We start from the raw sequence: 16515 nt of genomic DNA on the forward strand, positions 1-16515 counted from the left end.
CCTGACAAAGCTGTCTCATAAGGGAAAGCTGCATCTGTGGTTACGGCTTACTTGCCACCACACCTTTCTGGCGTGCGGTAGCTATTGCAGAAGTCACCGTGATGCTCCCAGCACGGCATTTGCCTGGCCCGGGGTGTGAAGTTAGTGCTAAGGTGGATGGGCTGTTCCACAGGAAAGCCAACGGTTCATCTGCGGTACAGAGCGCAGCAGAGCGGCACAGAGCAGGGCTGAAATCTCACAGCCTTAGGGAACCCCGTATCTCTGGATCCTGTACGTTTCTGCGGAATGAAAATTTTCCCATGATTGATCTGACTATGGGAATACTTTAGACACCAAAATGATGCAGGTAAAATAATACTCATTGAAACTTTTCAGAAAAAATAAGGAAGTGCAATATGAGAACTCATCAACTTCTGGATGTTACAGATACAGAACTGTTCAGTGTAATAAAAGAATCATGGGAAAAGCAGAGGCAGAGGAAACAAAGCAAAGAAGGTACTCAACATTTCCATGGCATATAAACCTAAATTCAATATTTTAAGTGTGAATATTTACTGTTAGCCCTGCAACCTCAAAAATGCCTACAGCATATGCATGTCATTCATGATTTTCTACAGTTCTAATTCAGCATGCTGCTCAAATTGTTGGGAGAAAATTTGTGGGGACAAAGGGCACCGCTGAACAATGGCAAAATTAACCTTGCAGTAACCAAGGCTGGAATCCATCTTGACTTCAGATAAACACAGATAAATGGATTTATATGTTCTTTGCACTGGAGTTTGTGTTTGACCCAGATTACACTAGTTAAGGGTTTACCCCTACGAGGACAGTTGCAATGCAGGAAATCTTTAACCTCATGCTGCTTCTATTTTAGCTTGGCCTAATTAATTTCAACCGGCAAACCTTCTCATTAACCCCACAATACCATCACTCCTATGTCATTGACTGGTTTTCTGCCCACTTTACATTTCTTGACAGGGTAAATTAGCCTATACAAAGGTCTGTGCTGTTACAGCTTGGATTTAGGACAACAGTTATCACTGAACGGTTGAGGTGGGAAGGGACCTCTGGAGTTCATCTGGTCCAACCCCCCTTCTCAAGCAGGGCCACCTGGAGCCCAGGACCATGCCCAGATGCATATCCTGGACCTTTAAAAGTTATGCAGCCAAAAGGAGGATGAACTCATCGGAGCCTGTTAGAAAGAGAATGGTTATCAGGCAGAGCAGATATGCAGAATACGTGGGTTATAAAAAGAGCACATCTGGTATACACTTATAACGAACCTTTCCTCATCTACACATGACAGTCACTACAGCATGTCTACCTTACACTGAGGTCACCTCTGTGCTTGGACCCAATATAGGCCTCCAGTGACCAACAGAGCCCAATAAGGTGCAGGAACAAAGCTCCAGATTTGTAGCTGTAGACATCCATGGGTGCTGAAAACAGTTTTTACTATTTTTTCCTACTGCTTTGGACTAGGTTATTGCTCGGTAGAGGCCTTCTGCTATCACCAATACCAGACAGGCATGCCTATTACCTTTAAAGCCCTCAACTACATTTTTAAACCACTTGTTCTCTGGTTATTTTCTTCACTGGATTCTTTTAAGTTCCTTTGACTCCAACAGAAATGAACAACTGTATGAGCTAAGTCATTAGCTTAGATTTTTTTCTTCCCCCATATGCAGCGCATGGCTAAACCGACAGTCCTGCCTCGATCTGTTATGCAGGTCAAATGAAAAACAGGCAAGGAAAAAACCCTATCAGTATTTGAAACACTTATTCCTTTCATATGCTGTTTTCAGTGACATACTGTGTCGCACGCCCCTCTATTTTCTAGGCCTTCTTGGATTTTAGTCTCTTTTTCCACTCGCTATGTGATGTGACCGCTGTTGGAATTATGCTGCAGCCCACCAGGATTGAGAGCTAGGTACTTCTCATAATGTGAGGTCAAACTAAATGAAAGTCGGAGCCCCACCAGTTCTCACAGCTGAATTCCAACACTGGATATGACATGGCCAAGGGGAAAATATTGGATTTATTTTTATGAGTTAGTCATAACCCTAATGCCCTTAAGAGGTACTGTGAGAAGTGAATCCATTCATAAGGCCAACAAGGTCACTTTTAACTTGTAAAAATAAATCCAATATTTTTCACTATGTCTTATTAGGTTTGTACAATGCAGCAACCACAGTGGTTTGTTTTAAAAACGTCACTTCCCACAACTGCTTATATTGCTTTTTAGCATGATTCTCCTCTCCCCTGTTCCTCTGCTCCTCAGCTCCGGAGGTCTGTATTGTCTCTTCCAACTGTCTGTCTTTGTGCTTCGAGACGCACCGACGGAACACATCCCATTACTGAAAGTACTCTCGAGTTTAATGTTCACCCCTTGCTCTGACACAACTTCATTGTCCCAACTCTTTCTTTCCTGCCTTATATGTTCAACGCATCCTTGGCATTCCTCTTGGCTGTTTCCACACAGCCTCAGCCTTTGCTGACCAGTCTCAGTGTCTACTGCTAACTGAACTGCAATCAACAGAAGTTCTAAGTAGCATATATAATTTGTTGGTTAGCCTGGTCTGACAAATAGTCTTATGATTAGCCTAAATCTGATAACTTCTTGAGCGTTTTCTTCCCCCCTCAAGGCTTCAGTAGCTTTCCACTCAGAGCAGAATGAAGAGCTGGGAAGTGACTTGGAACAGTCCCAGCCATGAAATCTGCCAGTTCAGGCCATGGGAAGCCCTGCAGCCCTCAGAACTGCTTGAATTTGAACAGCATTCCATCCCCAGACAGCAAGAGACCATTACACATTTCCTTCTTCTCTCCTGTAGCCCATACCGTGACTTACAAACAAGGAGGAAACCGCAGAGGGTGCAGAAAGGCACTGCCTCGGAGGCAGGCTGGAACAAGTCTGCCGCAGCCTTACAGCCAAAGAAAGGAGGTTTCAAGTGACTGTCAACACACAGGGGAGTGGGAAGATTTGGGATGGCATAGTCACACCTTCTTGTTTGCGTGAGAAGGCAGGGCAGCACTTTGTGCCCAGTGGAGTTTGAACAGCTGAGCCTCAGAAAGGTCAGGAGAGATTACAGGGGTAAGGCAGGAAGCGTTTCAGAGGTGGTGAAAGGCAGAACGAGATACTCATCCTTTCGAAACACAGGTGGAAGAGTACTGTTTCAGGGATGACACTAATACTTGCCACCAAGAAACTGAGGGAAAGCAGGGGATCAAAGAAGGTGGACGGAGCAGAACAGTTTGCTCTCAGTATCATTCAAATTTGTTGGGCAGCTTCTGGGCACAAGCTTTAGGGGCATTAACAAAAATCTAATAAGAAAATGACATCTCTCGCACGAATTATTAGCTTTCCTCATCTGGTTGTAATACATTAAATTAAAGACACAAACCCAGCAAAATATACTAAATCAATTAAAAAGGAGATTTTTATGTCAATCGCATTCTATTGCTTCCTTTTAAAACACTTAAGCGAAAAGCTGGTTTGTGCCAAGAAGTGTCTCCAGAAAATATTTGCTTTTTTGCCTACGGGAGTGTTCAAAAGTTTCTGAAAGCAATGAAAGGAAATTGTATTTTCTCTCCCCTTTAAGACTAAGCAAAAGACAAACCGAGCTGTGAACTGTTATAGGAATTAGAAGACCCGTCTCTCCTTGTTTTTCCCCATGTACTCATCTGTATGTTCGATTCACTTAAACACGATGATCCTGCATTTTTACAGGTGAAGACAGAGCAGAATTTGGCTGTGACCGATCCACAAATCGGATCTCTACACCACTGTAATTTTTCACCCTTTATCCAAATTCTGAACTGTATTCCTTCCCAGTAGTGATTACCACTCAGTTTGTACCAACGTGAATGACAGCATAAGGTGCAAAGGAAAAGCAGATCTTCAGCTGTGCATCTCGGTGAGAAAAGGCTCTGCACGAGCAAAGCAGCTCTAACCGTTCACACACAGTTCTCCTAAAAATGGCATGGCCATGTCTTTATAATTTCAAAGCTCCAGCTCCCTGTTTGAGTAGCAGCTCCAGATCATATAGTGCAATTTGAAATCTTGGCGCTTGGCTTTCAATAATTCCCTGTTAGATTACTGTCTGTGGAAGAGTATATAACACAACTGCTACAAATGCTGGGAGCAAAATCTTCAATAACAACTTAGCGCATATGATAACTTTCCCAATTTCCTGCATCTACACCACCTATCTCTTTACTCTGGTCTGTAGCAGCTTGTTTCTTTATTGAACATCTGCCTTGGGACCCCCTGTCATAAAAAGTAATAAACACATCAATCCAAAAGAAAGAGTATTGCATGGCCCAAAACTACTTAACCAATCAAATTGGCAGCTGGTAGCATGAAACTAAAGGGATAAAACTCAGAGGTGCTTTTTATACCGAGTATTTCTAATGATATTACACACCTGCTGCCATTTTGCACACCTAGCTGCCTGACTGCTTCTAATAAGTTAATTATAGTTTCTAGCACCAATTATAGATTTCAACCTTTGTGGAAATACCAAGCAATGGGATTAATTTGTAAATCTGCTATCTCACTGATATTTGACAGCTATTGCTTTGATTCTCCTTCCTACAAAATACAGATGGATTGTCTTGGGAAAAAAGCATTCTTTAACTAAATAATAATAAAAAAGCACAATAAAAATGCCTTGTAGCTTATTATCTACAGACCCCACAACTTGTAACTGCGACTGTAATTACAGTTGTTCTAGTTTCCCCCGCAGGTTTTGCTAAACAAACAAATGAAAAATATACCCAAAAGGAAAAACAAAAGCAATTTATGCTCTCCAGTTATCATAATATAAATATCCATAGATTACTTGCATAGAGAGTAGATCAGATCTAATCTTTCACTGGAGTTTCTTGTAAATTAGAAATTACATTTACTCCAGGTGTATGTTGTTTGCCCAGTTCATATCCAGCTGTAAATTAGAGCAGTTTTGCCTTTTGGGAGAAAAAGCTCACTTTTGAACTGTGTCTTATTGACTGTGTATAAATTACCAGCAGCTGATCCATGAAGTAGATTTGAAGGTAGAACTGCCTATAGGCAACTTCCTTTATTGATTGTAGATTGATATTCAGTTGATTTTAAAGAAAAGCAAAACAAAATAAAGCTGCAATGTAATTGCCAGCTCTTTGTAGGAATAACAGAAACATTCTCTCACATAATACTGCGATTTGACAAGCTATTTGTTCTTCATCCTAGGACTCAGATTAGTATGGCTGGATCACCCTTTTTTTTCATTATTGCCCTTCTGTGAGTTTAGGAAGGGGAAGAGGGGAGGGAGCCTGTGGCCAGCCGGCAACCCAATGTCCTAACGCCCGCACAGCCGTGGAGGTCGCTTGCGCTGCCTCTGGATAACGCCACGGTCTGCATTAATGGGCAGCCTGCCACACGCGTCCCTTCGCAAGAAAAAGATCCCCACTTTGGGTTAAAAATGTTGGACTTTTTTTTTTTTTTTTTTTTTGAATATGGTGTTTGCTTTTAAAGCTTTATCACAATAAAAAATACAGGGAGCCCCCTGAGCCATGTGACGCATGAATCCTTACTTCCTATGGAGCTCTGTCTCATAATTTAACACCTGCGTACGTTGGCTGATTTCTAGTAAGACTGAGTTCTCAAAACAGCCTTTTCCTTACTGGTATTAATAATGCCTCTTTTCTAGTTTCGTGTAACCTACAGAAAACTTACACTCTCCTTCAATTAAATTTGGTTTAAATAGGTCTTTGGTTGATTAAGGTACAGAACTAACAGACATATATGTACGAGCATATAGCACAACTGCAAACATCATACTTCTTCAGGAAGCCAGGTTAAATGATTTATTCTTCTGAAATAACCTCTGCTCAAAAAGTCAGAGGATTGAGGTGCAAAGCATCAGCCCTGATCCAGCAAAGCACTTAGACATCTTCTCAACTGGGAAACTCATGCAACTTAAATCTAAATATACACCCAAGTGCTTTGCTGGTTTGAGGCTGGAAAGCTCAATACCTAGCCCAATTCTACTCAAAGTGTCTCACTGAATATTACAAGCAAACACGAGTTAAGAATGTGTGTGGATAATTCCTGGAAGCTTGAAAAATGTTAGCTTTTATATAGCCAAAGCACTTTAAATAACATCACCCTTGATTTATAAGTGTAAAACAGAGAGAGTTGTGGTTTTCCCAGGGTTACCAGAAAGAAGTTGTTTTGTGAGCAGCAGAACTAATGAAGCCTGATTTCCCATGGATTCAAATTCTTTGTCACCAAAATCCTGCCCCTATCCCCTCACCACAATAGCCCCGCTCTCTCCATGTTGTTTACTGTTTCCTCTACCCAGGACGCAGACCTTGCTGTGATTGACTGACCAGCTGGCTGCTGCAAAGGGACAGTGATGGTCATGTTCTGCTGGTTCCTCCTCGCAAGAGACACTGCTACACGTCTCTCTTCTTTTGCCACTTTCTGAACTTCACAAAAATTTCTGAACTTTCATTTTTGAGACTTGAACTTCCATTTAATATTTGATTACAGCTGGCCATAAATGCAAAAATCCTTAGGACAACTCAGAGAGGAACACATGATGAAAATGCATTCTTAGAGGCTTCGAGTTAAAAAGCAGCAGCGCAAGCAAAAGAGCCTGTCTTCCCAAGCCAAGTTTGGTCCACAGGGGTACCAAAGCCTTGTTCCTACAGATGGAACAGTCATGCTGAAAAATTTCCATGCCTGAATTTGACTCCCCTATTAGTCACAGAAAGCGTTAACTTATTTACTCTACTAAAAGCACTACTTTCTGCAAAACACCATAGGAAACTCAGAACTGGGGCAGAACAGTCCCACCTACCTTTCTGCCTTCACGCATGTCCACCAGCTTCTGCCAGCCTCTGAGTTCCTTCCCACCATGTTTCTAGCTCACTCCATTGCCGCAAACTCAAGGCTTCCTCCTGATCCGCTGGGAAACGGAGCTTGTGCATATTTGCTTCCATCTCCTGTCGTCTCAGACTCACCATAGCTGTGAATAAGCATGTCCTTCATGTTTAAGGCCCAGAGCGGGGGGTGGCATCTTGTACATCAATGAATTGCAAATTTCCCCTGCCAAAGGAAGCCATTCCCGTGTATTTGAGGACATGATTTTCATTCCTATATAAGCCCACACTTATACGATAACCACCTTCGTGGCTCACACAAGGCAAACTGAGGTCACAAGGAGCCCACTAAAGCAAAAAACTACGATTTCCACTAAAAACACCTGAAATACTTTTACTGCAGATAGCATTAAACGGTATCTGTGGACTAACTATAGAATGAACTACTAAAGCATGCTCACCTGCCCATGACATTTGTAGAGTGCATAATATGATGAACTACTCCTTCCTAGCTGGCACACCTCATTTTCCCTGTAACAGAAATATTCAAATTACAGTGTTTAGAGGAGAAACCACTATAAACGCAAATAGCTTGAGGGTGGAACTGCAGTGCAGCACCTCATTTCAGAGTACGTTATTTGGTGATGGGCAGGCAAAATTACTTCACTGGGTGTTTATCTGCCCTCCTAATGGACGTAAGGTCTGCAAACCTTTCCCTATATGACTTTCCTATGCTTAAGCACAGGAGTTCCCTGAGCTATTGAGTTTGTCTGCTTTTTAGCATTGGGCACGGCACAAAGATTTATGTCGCTCTGTGTGACCATACCAATCATCCATCACTATTAGTTACAATAAAATCTTTCTCCTTGGTTTTAAAAGCCCTTTGAATTGGATTCCATTATGAGTTAACATACCACGTATGGTCAAGTGCTTGTGAACACAGAGAAGGCAAACATTATTCAAAAAACACCTTTGTGATCTGTCTAGGCTTCTATGTCTGGGAGAAAGTCAAGGGACTAAAGATGACTGTCATCGACCAAATTTAGCTACCTGACAGTTAGAAAAGCAAGTTACCTTAGCTCTTCCTAGAGTCACCAGGAAGAGAGAGGCTTCTTCAGAGACAGTTCATCCTAACCTGAAATAAATGCCAAAACCAGGTGTGATGATTAACCCTCTGGACCTGCTTCTTGCTTCTCATTGGTGATAGAAACCATCTTAGAATATGGACCTAATTGTCAAAAGATCATCGCCTAGATAAGATGAACGTATAGTTTTCACAGTGGTTCTAAAATAATGGCAACCTCCTACGTAAAAAAGAAACAGATAAAAATATCTGAGGGGAATTCATAAATATCTGAACACAATTACTCAATTTTAAAAACAAATGCATCGTATTCTTCTACTAAAGACAGGAAAATCGTACTAAGAGTGGACACGGCAAATAGTTTTGACTCTCACAAAGGAAATAGCCCAGGCTACCTCTCTTCATCTGCAGAATTTCCTTGGAAGTAGTTACACCTAGGTGAGAAGACAGTACTTAATTTCAATTCAGAATAAGAAACACAAAAGTACATTTAAACTGTGCCAAATCCTTCCACTGAGGGGTCCAATTGCAGATATGCTGCCTCTTTTTAACCACTGATCCCATCCTATCGCCCATCAGCTTGTATTACATTTATTTTCGTTCCAGCTGCCACGCTAAAGCTACATGCACACTCAGTACTACCACCACTAAATGCTCTTAATGGGGCACGCTGCAACAACTGAGACTGTAGTTTTGTTACTAACATGTTTTTAATTGGGATCTCTGTATTTGCCACCTAGTGTTTGAGTGCGCAGAGTTCACCCTTATTCCATTCAGCTGTAAACAGAAGTTCTAGCTACTTGCTTCTTATACGAAAGCTAAACCAACATTCTTACAGAATCACTAATTTCCAGGACTTGAGACTTCAAGGAAAATATCAAATATTGCATGCCTTCCAACTGACAGTAGGACACTAATATGATTTGATCACAGCGTTACTGCAAGTCAACCCCCTATCTTTTCATACTTTTCTTGTTCTTGGATTTAGAAAATCTACACAGCACGGCCTTAATCCACACTTCCCATGTCACAGACCTACTAGAGCCTTAGTCCCCGCCTGCGCCACTAAGGGCCACTGAACTGCACGTCGCAATGAGTATGTTCTTTCACCCCTAAGAGCAGACCTGTACCTTTCTCCCCTGCCTTTCTAGCAGTTTCAGGTGTCTGTGGACCAGCAAGGGCAGCCAGGGGTACTGGCAGCAGTACAGGCTGTAAGGGGTGGGCCGGTTCCCGTGCGCAAAGGCTGCAGGCAGGACGGCAGCGCTCCCGGAGAGGCACGGCACGGTTCCTTGCTGACATGTGCTTGCAGGAGCAGGAGGCACTCAGTCAACAATACCTTGGCCGCTTCTTAGGTAACAGAAACACAACAAAAGCAGAGTGCGATGGGATTTTTTTTTCTTTTAAAAGAATTGGTTGGCCCTCTCCCACTTCCTCCAGAATACCGCCACCACGCGCTGTCAGCAGGGCAAGAGCATTATAACATCGCTCAAGAACAGGCATACTGGAATATGCTTGCATAGAGTGCCTTTGTAATACCACATTTTTCTGGATTCACTCAGTTTTACACTCACGTTCTGAAGAAGACTACTCACCGCTCCCCTGGAAACATGGCTCTTGGGGTGTGGAAAAACCCTCCGTGGACTTTGGAGGTGGCACACCCACAGTACGTCTCCAGTTTAATGTTGCTGGTTTCATCTAGTTTGTATTGTAAGAACCTTTTCCACTATGACCCTCTATTTATTTATTTTTAACCCCAACATACTAGGTGTATTAATGTTTCATCATCTGCTCTTAGTGCCCCATTGCAGGAAGCCCCACTGCAGTAAACAGCGGGTATTTCAGCGGGGCCTTATTCATCCCAAATGTCAACAACAGCCCTCTGAATGGCTCTTGCTACCTATCTGATTGTGAAGGAGTTAAAATCCTAATTTTTCTATCGTGTGGCACGTTAAAGATAAACCCCTTTTATTACAGCTTGGTTCAAACCCGTGGCTTGTGCCAGCGTTGCTCAGCAGAGCACTTGGTTTTCTCTTTACATCATATTTTAGCGAATGTTGTGTTTCCTAAGATAAAATGATAAATGGTCTGACTTAAATGACCGGAGGGTATCTACTTTCCTGCTACTCTATTTAAAAGGTTTCTGTGAACATTTTACACACCTTATTGTGTGACTGTGGCTGTCTAATAGCAAAGGAAACAATAGCCTCTGATGTCCACAAAGGCAGGGCATACCACACAGGTGCCATGTTTTACAACACCACTATATCTTGTCATTCAGAAGTGCTCCCTGAACAAATTGCCTGTCATATTTAAAGATAAAATCTGACAGTGCCAGAGCTGACAAGTAGTCCTCAACCCTGACATACAACACGGAGCTGAATTTTGCTAGGTTCACTGTAGATGGATTTGTCTTTAGAGATTCACAGCAAAGCCAACTGCTGGCAGAGCAGCAAAAATTATTTCAAAACATTGCTAAGTGTCAGACTTTATTAAACGGTTGCTTTAAAAAAAAGGAAAAAAGCTTCTGTGCTAGCTTTAGAAAAGAACTGTACAGAAATGTTTTTACATATTTTACTTCTCCGTAAAATAATGATGTACAGCGTTTCTAAATAATAGAAAATACTGCAGCACATTTCAGGAAATGTATTTTCATTGCTCCTTAACACCAGGATATATTTACACTACAGGAGCTTGTGTTCTTTTATCTTTCACCCCGTGAGGCTGTGAAAGCTATGTACAGTAAATAAGAATTAAGAAGGAATGACACAGCCATTTCAGTAATTACCGTGCACTGCTCAGGTGCTTACTGGGGAAATGCGGAGGGTTTGCCTTGGGTAGGTAAACACCGGTGCTTCAGTACGGCTGACCCCCAGCAAGACTAGAGGGAACAGAAGGTTTACGTTACAGCACTGCTAACCACAAGCGGCAGCGGCAACGTGGCCTGGCAGTGCAGGGCGGCTACTTAAAATCCCAGTCTCTGACTGTTTTCCCCTTTTTGTCCTGTTTTGGGGTTCTGAGGGGGTAAAGAGCCACACACACGTTCACCTGCTTATGAAGCTCTTTGTAACCACGTTATGCCCGTGTTAGATCACTGCGCCTTGGCCACCAAATGCAAACTTTCGCATGTATAATTGGAGAGATTCTTCTCTTCCTGTTTGTTAGCCATTGATAAGGAGCTACGAGTTTGCCCTCAAAGAGGTTAAAAAAAAAGCCCTGAAACATTACCTACAGTTCAAAATGCCACACTGTTTGAAATCATTTCACAAAGACAGCGCCGACGTCGAGATGCCTTTTCATACCTACTCCCCAGGTAAAGGGAAGGTGCCAGCAACAACAAGGGAGAGAGACAAGGAGGGCAGAAGGGAGGACTGTTCCGTCTCCTGCACAGGGTGACAGCAGGAAGGTGAGAGCGACGGGGCCGCAACCACGTTTCGGAAGGGGCTGTGGTGCCACCATGCAACTTGATCTTCTGACAAACTAGTGCTAATGCAGGAGTCTGGGCCAGGAGTATTATGCAAGTGTCCTGGGCATCCAGAATGGATGACTGATGTCAGTTAAGCCAGGAGCAATGACTGGAGAGCCTACTGTTACGTCTTGCATGGAAAACCGGCATGTGCAGAAGGCTGTGGAATTACAACATTGAGAATTAAGTGGTCAGAGACAGGCAAGGTCTCAGCTACTGCCCACATCTGCAATTTATGTTTCAGTCACTGAGCTGCTATGGAAATCGGGATTTGAATTCAAGAATAACGGGTGAAAATTCCAGGATGCCTTGGACGTTCTGGGAATTGGTAACCTCAGAGGGGCAAGCAAACCATCCCTGCTTTGGTTCAGATATATGTGAGCTCAGTGGCGGCTCTAACGCTCTCTAGCTGCACTCAGCACAACAAGAAAATAACCCAGACCTTACCAAGGTGACCCACAGAGTGCCACTCCTCACTGTCTCCCGCAGAAGCGCCACTTATGTGAGTTTCATTTTCTCTCTCACAAAACTTTTCCATAGCGTGGACCTATTTACTACTCAGTCACTCCACTAAAAAAGCTCCCTGATTACTCCATCATCCTGTTTCCTACAAAGCATGACTGCCTTAGGAATAGTGTTAGTAAAAGCTGTAATTGTCATTCTCCCGGGCTGCATCAAATCTTATTTAAGGATGGATCTCCTCTCAATTTCTCTTAGAGGCACTTTACCCGAGAGAGAACCAATCCATTATTGGAAGATGTTCTGACCCCATTAGCTGGGCAGATGTGTGTTTGAACTACAGACCTCTGAGCACCTTCAACCCAAGATGAGCTAGCTCAGGCTACTGTGTCTAGAAGGGATGCATCCTCAGCGATCCCTTTGCATGCCACTCTGTACCATGCAGGCACATGCCAAATGCACATTGCAACAGGTAGCAGAGAGACCAGGATGCCCAAAAGGTGACTGAAATGAGGGTATGCAGATAAATAAAAAATCCTAAGAAACGTTACTTTGGACGTACACTTGGTTTAAAAATCAGCCCTGGAAAGAAATTCTGCATGATTTGTAATTTTCATATTGGCAGGTACTAAAAATTAGTGTGTAATATGGCATTTTTTTAGAAAGACTGCTCTGTTCCCAGCTTTCTTCATGCATGTTTGATTCTGGCCCTCTGAAAATACCGGAACCTGCATAATCCGAGCATCTGTAACCTTTAAAAGTGGAAATGTCACAACTTAGACTAAGTTAGTTAATTGTGGAGTCCTGACTCTAATGAAAATGCAGTTGCCTAACAAGCTTTGCATTGCATTGATTTTTCTTCTGTTGGCTGGGAGTTCTGGTAAAAGCAAAATAGATCTAGTAATATCAGCAAAGCAAAAAACTAAGGAACAGTGAGCTCTTCAAAATAAGTAGGTCAGGCCACAATCAATTTCCAGATTTGAAATTATGTTTTTAAAATGTATGTTTAACACAAGACCTCGTTCTATGTCTATCAAGTCAAAGCTTGTATGGTTTAAAGTTCCTGAACGACTGCTTTATCAGGTAGCCCAGAGTTAGGCCCCAGAGGTTAAGCAATAAAAGAGAAACAAAAATAATTTAACAGTTTCTGCAGCTAGTTGAACCCAGCAACAGCTCCTTAAACAGCTTTTACATTCCGATGGTTTGAAATGCCATAAAGCCACAAGATACCTTGAAAAGCTATGAATTTGCTAAGTAGCATTTTACTTCCTCTAGTTATTAGAGGTCATTAAATTTATTAGATGTTAGTAAAATCCTTGTAAACAGAAAATAGGAAGGCTTATAAAAGAATGCTCTTTATTTTCACCCAAATAATTAAGATGCAACCAGGAACAGGATAATAACAGAAGCCTAATTTATGAAGTGCTGTTAGTTCCAAAATCTTAGTGATAGTTACGCAACAAGTTTCACACATATCCCTTGAAATTAAATACAATTGTGTAAAGAGGATATCATATAGATTAGACAAAAACTTGCACATACGCTATCTTTAGTAGAAAATACGATGATTCAGTTACAAACTCTAAAATCCTACTCTTCACTCATGGAAAAGGCAAGTATCCAGAGTGATACAAACTTTACTTCTTTTCACCTATTTACAAACTCAGTGTGGTTCTTCTATTGCGAGATGAAGGTTCTTTAATTTAAATGATCTCGGAATAAAAACCCCAACACTTCAGAAAACGTTTAGTAAAACCCACTTCTAGTTATTGAGTGTATTACTGCAAAATAAAGGCACTGGCTGACAGATAAATTGCACACCTGCAACTTCAGCAATGTAACTGGAGACCTTTTAGTTCAGAAACGACGTCTTCTCACCGAAGGGAAAGCAGAATATCTTTTAGCTATAGCAGGGTGTATAACCTTTGTGAAACTCTTATTTGCGAGGTGATAACTGCATGTTACAGGGCGCTAGAGCCTTTATGATGAAAGGACAACTACAAGTCCCTCTCCTCAAAGAGAATTTAGGTTTTTATGACAGATTTTCTACAGAAAGGATGGAGTTAGGGTAAAATTCAAAATTCAACAAGCAATGCATTCTGACTAGTCTCTGCCTCATTTAAGATAAGCTGCTCCCGAGTGCAGAGACTGAAAGAGTGCTTTACTGCTCCCCCCAGCCCCAGAAGGTGCCTACCCTCGAGTGAAGAGGAGCAAAGTCTCCCTGTGCTTGTATCCTTCCAGAAAAGGCCACCCCTGATGGTTGCATCTTTTTTTTTTTTTTTTTTTTTTGAAAGGTCACTACTGCCGCGTGTTTTATCCATTTTTGTGAAAGTTAAGGAACAGTAAAACTTACGAAATCTTTAACTCTGAAAGACCCTGAAGAAAAGGAACAGCTTAAGAGACTCTAGATCCCCGGGATGCTCATCTTGGTCTTTCTAGATACGTGTAATATATGTCACAATGAATTGCAAGAAATGTTGCAGAGTAATACTAGTTTCCCAAACAGCTCTCCATCCAGTTGCCTGTATACTGACTTTCGTTAAATCAGGTAAAGTTTTTCTAAAGCCAAGGAAAGAATGTTCTAGGCTAAGAAATCAAATTTCTTACCTCTTGGATGCCTTGCTGACTATAAGCTGGAGTATCTGCACATAATGCTCTCTGTCAACTCTTTTTGGCTTGGAGACTCCATTCCATCCTGGCAGGGAATGACCTGGCCTCTGTTATTCATGCTTTCGTCACCTCTTGGCTGGAATTTAGTAATGCAGAATAACTTGGGCATACAGCCTTTGGCATTAAGGGAACTCCAGGTAATATGCACCGCAGTGCATCTCAGCCACACGGGCACACGCACATCAAATCGTTCTGCTGTACTCTACAATGGCACTCTTCAGAGTATCACATGGAATTTGCAGTAATGGTCCTTGCCTTGCTCTGTGACCTGAAGCTGGGGTAGGTTGGACTTTAGGCTGTCCACAGCCCTGAGACAGAGACAACTGATGATAGCTATTCCTTTGACACAGTAGAGCCCTCCACAAAATGTGCTGTGAGTGGGAGATAAAAATGTGAAATGAAGTTCCCTACAAACAACAAGAAATCACAAACCTCATCACCTTTTACTCTATGTGCAAGACATTTCTTTGATATTGCCTTGTTTAACACGACTACATATGTTTCAAATTGCAAACTCTACTGCAACAAACACAGAATGAACAGAGCACACACACAAATGGGTTGATGCAGCGCTGGTAGGCACTGATATCCTACTACTCACATACCACAAGAGTTTGTGTCAAATATGGGAAGCGTGGAGTTGCACAGCTGGCCAAATATCTTCTAAACCTAGGAGTAGAGCCATAAACTTTTGCTGAAGGGAACACTAATCCAGGGAGTGGAAGTCAGTCATGTGCATTTATGGTATGAGTCTTACCAAAGTAACAGAAATTCATGTGCCGCCTTTATTAGAAGATTTGCAATGTAATCAGAGTTTAATTCCATTAATTTCAAGAATAACAACAAATTCCCCCTTATGTCTTTTATCTGTTTGCCATCATTAAATTGTCAGCATAAGCATATGAGGATAACTATGCAACCTAACCTGGACTTGCAATAGAGTTCAGGTAGAGAGATGCCCCACTGAAGCGTAGATTCAGAGCACCTTTGAGTTTGCTCCTTTGAAGAAGCTTACCTCTTACTAGTCAGCATATAGGAAGCTTACGGAAATTCATTTTCTCATGTAGGCACCTGAAGTTAGATGGTGTAAAAATACACTCTTCTTCCATGCACTGCAACAACGAGGTATTGAAGACAAGACCTAACACCTTCTGTCGAAAAATTATAGACAAACAGATTCTTTAAGTGGTTTATTTCATAAATGTCAGTAAATTAGCAAACATGTAACACAAATTTAAATATCACCATGTATCTCACAGTGTTATATAAACAGTCATTATTAAAAATTACATGTAGCAGTACCAAATAAATAAGGAACAAAAATATCCTAATAAATCGGTTTGAAAATAAATGTACTTGAGAGAATGCTATCTGATACATAGCTTTTAAGTTTTCTCACTTTAAAGTCACGTCAGCTTAACAAAGAACACAACTTGTTAATAACGTTACTGTTAACACTGAGAACAAAAGGGAAAGAAAGGGCATCGGTGGACAGAAGAGAAAGAACAGCAATGAAAGAATTGTGGAATGCTTTGATAATGTTTAGGTAATAAATTATTAGGATGTTCATCAAAATAACTAGAAAAGTAGTGCTCTCAGTAAAGTACTACCAGACTACCAAATGGTACCAGACAAAAGTGCTAACAGGTGCACAGCCAACATTCCAGTTTGTTCCAGCTATGCATCTTCACCTTGATAAATAGCACCCAAATACCCGCAGGGTGTCTTTTTAAGAGTTCTCTAGTGCAGCAGTTATACCACCTTGTGGGGTGTGCAGTGGACATACTTAAAATAGAGTGGATTGTTTTATATTATATTGTATTACAGACTGCATATCTGCATATTCTCCATGGAATAATTTAGTAGTTCCAATAAAATTTCCCTTTTCCATGGAGAGCTCAGGGACTTGGAATGTAACTAAAAGACTCCCTGGAAAGTTTAATCAAACATTAGGAGGCCTGAAAGATCTCTGTTA

Source organism: Charadrius vociferus, unplaced genomic scaffold (genome assembly GCF_000708025.1).
Source record: "Charadrius vociferus isolate BGI_N301 unplaced genomic scaffold, ASM70802v2 scaffold475, whole genome shotgun sequence".
Classification (NCBI taxonomy): Eukaryota; Metazoa; Chordata; class Aves; order Charadriiformes; family Charadriidae; genus Charadrius; species Charadrius vociferus.